We start from the raw sequence: 8781 nt of genomic DNA, 5'->3' as shown, positions 1-8781 counted from the left end.
CTCTTTTGAGGAATTAATCTTAGTCAAAGATCTACAGGGTTGAGTCCAGCGGCGTAGCGTGGGTTGTCAGCACCCGGGGCAAGGCAAGTAATTTGCGCCCCCTAACCCCTAACCTGCTGCCGCTGCCAGCTTCTTCTTGCTGCTGCCTGGTCTGGTCTGGTGTGGTTCTCTCCAGCGCTCAGCGCTGCGCTGGGCGGCCGCTGCACTGTCCCTCCCCCAGATAGTCCCTCGCTCTCTCTCCGCACCGCACGCCTGGCACCCACCCCCTCCACAGTGGGTGGCGACCCAGCGGCTTGGATCGGATTCGCACAGCCAGCACTGCAGTGAGAGAGAGTGAGTGAGCCAGGTACGGGCAGAGAGCTGCGAGTGTGAGCGCCCCCCCCCCAGATGTTGCGCCCGGTGCGGCCGGCACCCCTGCACCCCCCACGCTACGCCACTGGTTGAGTCACCATTTGAACATCACCGTCTCATGGTTAACCAGCAGCAAATTAACCTGAGCCTTGTCTTTGGGAAGCGGAATGACTGGTGAAGGGAGAAGCAATCAGGGAGAGTGGTACCCATGACAAGCTTTCAAAATTCAAAAGTGATTACAAGCCCCAAAATGTTGTCAACCCTTGATGTAAAATGAAGCACATTGGAACAAAAACAATAGCCCTAATGACTGCACATAACTGAATTTGCCACACTTACCCTAGGATAGCCTGAGAATGCCCACTCAGTGAAGGAAGGTCAATTTTGCTACCATCCACGACCTTCCCGCACCCCCATGTTGTTGCCCTGAGGAAACCACCCAGTGCTTAAGGAAGAAAGAAACAGAAGGAACTAGTAAAACTTCCCCATATTACCAAAACTAACTCTATCCTACAGCTACCAGGCTTCCTCAATTTGAAGAAAAAATCTCAGTGCTATTATGCCTGATCAGATAACGAAAAAACAAACCTGAAATATATGGCTGATCAGGTTTTGAAAAATGTATACTGTATTGTGCAAGTAATAGTGAAGCAAGCTTTGGAGAAGACTCGCCAGCATGGAGAACAACACTGTGACAGACTTCAGTGGGAAAAGGTTTAGAACCAGAAAGTTGTTGACAACAGAGAGACAAGCAGCAAGCCAACTGAAAGTATCAAATGGAACTACTGAAAGACCAAGATTTTTTACTTTGGTACACAGCCATATAAAAGGACTGCCAGTCCTTTAGTTATATGGATCCCAGATCATGTAAAGCTTTAAAGATCACAGATAGCACCTAAATGGGCCCCAAAGCATAGTGATAGTCAGTGCAACAGATGTAAACAAGCTATATGTGAATGCATAATAAAATAAATATCATCCTCTCTTCTTACCTTCCTTTCCTTGTGTGTGATGTCTTTTCTCCAGACAGGGACTGTCCTAACTGCTGATCTTTGAAAGTCATTCCAAGAGCTTCCCCTGTGTTGGGCTTCATTCAGGGTGGGGAGTATCCTGTCCTCCCAAATTATTGCCTAGCATGTGCAGCCTTCGCCACTGAATCCACATCTCTTGAATGTTGCATACCCTCTGTCATTCCTCCTCAAGCACACAAATTTAAGCTATATTTTGTGTTGCGCTGGGGGAGGGTCATGGTCAAGAACCACTCAGCGAACAAAGCCTTTCTTAGATTTCTGTCAAATTTCCATTTTCCAAGAAAGGATTTGAAGTGGTGTGAATACCTGCCAGGAAATTAAGTAAATGTGCCTCTTCGTCCTGTTCCTTTTGGGGCGTGTTTGCACATATCAAAGAGGTATCATTAGTATATCAATAGCCCTCACATTTCTCCAGTCACTTCTTCATATAAATAGTTAACCACCAGCCATAAAATATAATAAAACTTAATGTGGCCATATATTGATACTTATATCCTTATAACCTGATTTTGGATATCATTCAACTTAATTGTAGCAACCTGAGGATGTGCTCTTCCATTTAGAAGAAAATCACCACCATCACCCCATATTTTTCACTTAATGAAAAAGAGATATACCGTATTTTTCGCTCCACAAGACGGACCTGACCATAAGACACACCTAGTTTTTAGAGGAGGAAAACAAGAAAAAAAATATTCTGAACGAAACAGTGGATGTATGATTTTTGTGGTTCATGCTGTGGCCACAGACATGTGATTTGATGGTGAGTTTGGGGTGACCCAATGCAAAAATCCTGAGGATCCATGTGGATCCGTGCTTTGTAACCACATTTTTACAGCCCTGCCCTGTCACACCCTCGTTGCCTGGCCACACCCCACACATTGGAGGGCAAATCTAGTAGCAGTTGCACAGCCTTCAACTATGCTCAGTGTATTGTTTCTATGGAGATTTCAAAAAGGGCCCACAAAGGAAGGAAAGAAGGAAGAATAGAGAGGTGTTCCCGAATAACTGTACAACATCAGAACCCCCCAGCTTTTTCTGGGCCTGCTCTCCAGCGTATGGATTGACCAAGCCCTGCTGGAGATTTCTGCCTTACCATTCTTATGGAGATTTATCTGAGCCCGCACTACATCTGGATGGTCAGGCCCAAGTCCAAGGATTTGCATAGCTATATAGCTGAAGGTTGTGCCCAATACTGTTGACTGTTCTGTAAGATGGCTACCATAAAGAGAGATCAAAGAGCCATTAGAAAATAGACCAGTGACTCCAGATGTCGAGAAATCTCTTTGAATTGTTTAGTTTCCATTCTTCTGATATATTACCTTAATGCAAACTGCGAACCATTTTGTGGTTTGCTATTGGTTTGACAGGATACATTTGGATGATGCCAGCCTGGCTTCACCAGACGATTTATCAATTTTAGTACTTCCTACAGATGGTGGTTTTCAAAGGCAATAGTGAAGTCCGATATCATGTCTTCATTATTGCTGCCTATCTCCACCCCTCATGCCACAATTTTATTTTTCTCTGCCACAGCTGTACAGGCTGAGCCCAGCTTGCATTCTGGTCATCTACCCTGCTGCCCAGTCCACATGGTGAGTATTGCAAATGAAAGGCTCACAGTCAAAAGAGAACAGAATGCAGAAGTGATTTAAAGAAGCCTTCCCGTGGAATTGCATCATGGACCAGCCCAAGACAAAGATATGCAGAATTAGAGCATCTCTCCCCAGGCCAGTCTAGAGAAGCTCCTTGGACTACTTACAGGCCCCAGCCACCATCTGGAAGCTGTTTTGAGAGGATATAGCACAGGAATTAATTAGACTAAATTAAAAGACGCCTGCTTCTTGGGAGAAAAGCAAAGACAAACCTAGATAGCATCTTAAAAAGCAGAGACATCACCTTGCCGACATAGGTCCATATAGTTAAAGCTATGGTTTTCCCAGTAGTGAGGTATGGAAGTGAGAGCTGGACCATAAAGAAGGCTGATCGCCAAAGAATTGATGCTTTTGAATTATGGTGCTGGAGGAGACTCTTGAGAGTCCCATGGACTGCAAGAAGATCAAACCTATCCATTCTGAAGGAAATCAGCCCTGAGTGCTCACTGGAAGGACAGATTGTGAAGCTGAGGCTCCAATACTTTGGCCATCTCATGAGAAGAAAAGACTCCCTGGAAAAGACCCTGATGTTGGGAAAGATGGAGGGCACAAGGAGAAGGGGACAACAGAGGACAAGATGGTTGGATAGTGTTCTTGGAGCTACCAGCATGAGTTTGACCAAACTGCGGGAGGCAGTGGAAGACAGGAGTGCCTGGCATGCTCTGGTCCATGGGGTCACGAAGAGTCGGACACGACTAAACGACTAAACAACAAAGCGCAGGAACTCTCTCTTGACCTCTTGTGGCAATGATATCCTGGCAATATAGCATGCCATCAAAAGACCTGTTTGATTAAAAAAAGAAAAAGAACAATTTATAATACTTGACTGTCTCAGCTTTGGTTTGATTTGCCACTAAATCACCTGTTTGGATATGAAAAATTATATTGTGTTTTTGTATCACTATTGGGTTTTCTTATCACCTTGAAACAGAAGAAAAAGGTCAAGGATAACAATATTTCATCATCCAGCAAGTTTAGGCAAAAGATCATCGCTTCTGTCACTTTACTTGAAGGTGCATAATTTGTACCTGCAATTTTCAATGTGAGATGCTGCTTACAGAGATTGCCTGGAGGTATATGCACCTCCCCTGTGTGGTGAACCACTGAACTGCAGGTGCCAGGCTTCTCTGTGAAGCACCTTCAAACTGCTGGTCCATCTGGGGATTCAGAGAGGTCTTACCCAGTCCTATCAGGAGATGCCACAGGACAAACCTGACCCTGAATTCAGCTCCTCTCACTTCCTCATTTCAAAGTTCAGTTCACCTTTTCACATCAGTTTGTGATTTTTAAGAAAACTCCTCATGAAAATTCACCATCCTAATATACACATTTTTGCAAAGCAATTGTCCTGATACTATGCATTTTTGATGTTATTTTCATGAATAAATGCATTTATATGCACACCTTAGTCTAGAATATGCAGCTGGACACATTACTTGGCATGAGAACTACACTACAAAATTCAGCGAAGAGTGAATTTCAAAACATGCCTGTGTTTCAATTCTTGAGTTGCTTCCAATCGTGCTAATAAGGCCTCTCTCTCATCTCAATCTTCATGCCAATCACATTTATATATTTATATATTTGTTTATTTGTTTGTTTACCAATTCGATGTAGTAAAACTTCTAAGTGGTTTACAAGAAATATTAAAATTATCCATAAAAACAATAGATAATTCAGATTGAGAGTAAAAATTAAAAAAACACATCCCCTATGTGATGCCAACAATGGACAATATCCTGCCCAATGAATTCAATGGATTATCCCCCTGTTCAGAATGTACTGAAAATATATTCTGCTTTGTGAGAAAGGCTTAGTTTTCCTAAACAGGGGTGAATTGTTTTGTTTAAAGGATAAAACATTAACTAGTGGCAATTCTGAGACTCGAGAATATTCCAAAAATGTGACCAAAGGCAGTCTGAACTGGCTTGAATAAGATAAACATCTCTGCTTACCCAAGAAGAGGAAAACCTATTTAGCTGTAAGGTCACAGGTAAGATCTCTTTTTTCCTTTCATAGCTAAAGACTCACAGGTCTATTCTTCTAGATTATTCTGCCTTCATTGGAAAGAGTGATAGCTTTTGCTTTGTTGCAGAAAATCCCAAGTTCGTTCCTGGGCATCTCCACATAGAGCTGTGGAAACCACAGAGGGTTGCTACCTGTTGAATGGACCAGTGAGATAAGGTAGTTATTTTGATGAACAGCTTGCTACAGTCAAAACTAGTTTTAAGCAGTTTCAGGGGTTTCTCCAAATGTCCAACTATTTGTGCCTAGTCTATCCGGTAAAAAAAAAGATAAATAGTTTTATAGAAAATATACAAGGTGTTCCTTCTTAGCCAGTTAATATATAAGTAGTAAATCTGCTGGTGTTCCTGTACCTGGCACAAGGGAGAGGACACCAGAGCACTCCATGGCCCAGTGGCCATCTTCTGCTTGCAGGCCAGAGAAGAATGTCATTGCTTTCTGGAGTGCTTCCTGAACCGTGTTGGCTTTGGGCAAGTCTGGAAAGAACTTGCTCTGTAAAACAAAATAGGGAAAATAAGAGAAATGTACAAACACTAAAAACACTATCTACAACACAAGGTATGGAAATGTAACATTTGTCTTGTTACATTTAATGCAGCTGATCGGTCATTTAAAAATAAATATAACAGGGAAGGGTAGTCAGGATTGGGGCCATGGTAGATGGGGAGGTGTCATTTAACACTTCTTCTCCCAGAAGTAGTCGCAATGAAATGCTGCCCCTTACCAGCTGCTACTTATATTTGCCTGGAGATACCAGCAGGCTGGGAAAGAAGCAACTTCCTCTTCTCCAGCCACCACAATGCTCATCCTGATTGCACTTGTTGTTTTGGTTTAAAAAAACAGTCATGCTAAATACAATAAGTTGTTTGATGTAATGGATGGTTTAGCTGTGAGAGACCGTTCCAAAATAATGTTTTACAACCACACCATGATTCCTCAAGTGAAATCTACAGCTGCAAACATCTCACAATGCTTCACATCAATGGGAGATCACAGCAGTTCAGTCCAGCAATCCAGCAATCAGTCAGAGGCCTTTCTCTGTATTTTCACACACATCAAAATGCCTCGTGCAAATGTATCATCTGTGCATCGTGGAAATGAGTATCAGGCACAGTATATTGAAGACTGATCATCGAGAGCAAGACAGTGGCTGTTTTCTAGGAGAACATGACTAAGCTCTCAGATCAGAAAACCATAGAATAGGAGGGACCAGAAGACCATGAAGCCCAACTCCCTTTCCAAAGGTAAGAATTGCAGGCTTAGGTACTTCAGTATTTCCAGTAGATTGGCCTGTTCACCTTGCACGCTTGTCTTTCTTTCTACAGTGGTACCTTGGGTTACCGGTACATTTCTAGAGATCAAAAGAAAGTGGTTTTGTGCCATAGAACACATGGGCATCTCTTGCCAGCGGATTGATCTCTGCTGCCACTCAGGCAAAATGGAGTGGTGGGGAGGGCGAGGGAGCAGAAGAGGAACATTCAACTGGTCTTCTGCTTGCTGGAGACCAAGTACACGCTGGCAATGGAAGTTGATGTGTCAGGTTGAATGGGACAGTGCTCCACCAACATCAGCCAGCACCCACCTGCCTGCCTTCTTATAAATATCCAGTGCAGGGGGTGGCCTTGGTTGTGCCAGCTTCCTCTCGTTGTGTTGTTGTTGTTTAGTCGTTTAGTCATGTCCGACTCTTCATGACCCCATGGACCAGAGCACGCCAGGCACTCCTGTCTTTCACGGCCTCCCGCACTTTGGTCAAACTCATGCTGGTAGCTTCGAGAACACTGTCCAACCATCTCGTCCTCTGTCGTCCCCTTCTCCTTGTGCCCTCCATCTTTCCCAACATCAGGGTCTTTTCCAGGGAGTCTTCTCTTCTCATGAGGTGGCCAAAGTACTGGAGCCTCAGCTTCACAATCTGTCCTTCCAGTGAGCACTCAGGGCTGATTTCCTTCAGAATGGATAGGTTTGATCTTCTTGCAGTCCATGGGACTCTCAAGAGTCTCCTCCAGCACCATAATTCAAAAGCATCAATTCTTTGGCGATCAGCCTTCTTTATGGTCCAGCTCTCACTTCTATACATTACTACTGGGAAAACCATAGCTTTTACTATGCGGACCTTTGTTGGCAAGGTGATGTCTCTATTTTTTAAGATACTGTCTAGGTTTGTCATTGCTAAAACTCAGCAGGGAAGGAGGATGAAGGCAGAACTAGAATTAGTTGGCTCTGCCGGTCATTTGCTCTGGTGCCGCGCGCTGCTGGGCTCCCTCCCTTCCACCCTATCAGTCCCAACAGGTGCCAGCCACTACTGGAACACACAGACTTACCTGCTGTGGTGGTAAATCTTGTTCCTCATGTGCTCACAATAAAAATATAAAAAAATTGCGGGAATACTTATGGTCATGCTTTGGCGTCTTGCTCTGAATCTTCTTTAGTATGCATGCATGTAAGCCTTATACCCTATGAAAGGCCTACCTCCTCCTCACCTAGTTTTTCACCTCCTCCCCCTAGTTTTTCACCTCCCACCCCCCACCCCACGGTGTGTCCTGCTGGTGCTTTTCCAAAATTTATTTTAAAGTTGGTATCTTATGCACACTTGGGACTAAGTCAAGAAGTGATTTTGTTCTGTGAACCGCCCTGAGACATCAGAATATAGGGCGGTATATAAATTCAATAAATAAATAAATAAGCCACGTTATCTAAGTGAAATTTATTTTCAAGTTGACATGCATAAAAGTGGACTACAAGACATGTAAAATCTGCTCATGTGACCCCTTTCTATGCTGCTATGAAATTTGTATGTGCATGTACAAGTGCATGATACAAAATCAGAGAAAAGAAAAGTGCTTGATAAAACACTTCCACAAGGAATTGTAAAAACTGATAAACGTTTTGCAAAACTGAGAGGGTGGAGGGAAAGTTGAAAATAGGTATCAGTATCTGCAGCAAATAAATAATAATCAGGTAACTGACGGTGGAGGTTGGAAGTAGTTCTTTGGGGGGGGTGACAAAAAAATTTCAGCACCGGGTACCACCTGACCTTGCTATGCCTAGCATATCCATTATAGCATATAGATTGCACACAATGTGCTTACATCCCATCAGACATCTTCTTGGGTTGAAGAAGACTGTCTCAGATTGTTCTGGTTATATTTTAGATGCTGCCAGACAGGCACACAGGACACTGAATAGGACACTGAACTCTTGGACTCTGGGCTAGAGTTCCTGCCTCAGACATTCCACAATTTCTAAAATATTCGTGCTCCCACTACAGTGGTGCCCCGCAAGACGAATGCCTCGCAAGACGGAAAACCCGCTAGACGAAAGGGTTTTCCGTTTTCAATGCGCTTCGCAGGACGAATTTCCCTATGGGCTTGCTTCGCAAGACGAAAATGTCTTGCGAGTCTTGAGATTTTTTTTCCGCTTTCCCCCCCTTTTTCTAAGCCGCTAAGCCTTTAATAGCCTTTTAGCAGCTAATCCGCTAAGCCACTAAGCCTTTAATAGCCGCTAAACCGCTAATAGCGCTAATCCGCTAAGCCGCTAATAGGGTTGCTTCGCAAGACGAAAAAACCGCAAGACGAAGATACTTGCGGAACGGATTAATTTCGTCTTGCGAGGCACCACTGTAAAATACTTTAAGGTTATATAAAGACTGACCTAACCAATCACAGCAAGAATAATTTTATAGGGATCAGGAGTGTTAATGTAATAAATTAAAAGCATGCCTA

Source organism: Podarcis pityusensis, assembly GCF_964106645.2.
Source record: "Podarcis pityusensis genome assembly, chromosome: 6".
Classification (NCBI taxonomy): domain Eukaryota; kingdom Metazoa; phylum Chordata; class Lepidosauria; order Squamata; family Lacertidae; genus Podarcis; species Podarcis pityusensis.
The sequence above is the reverse complement of the archived record's forward strand: the minus strand, read 5'-3'. Positions refer to the sequence as shown.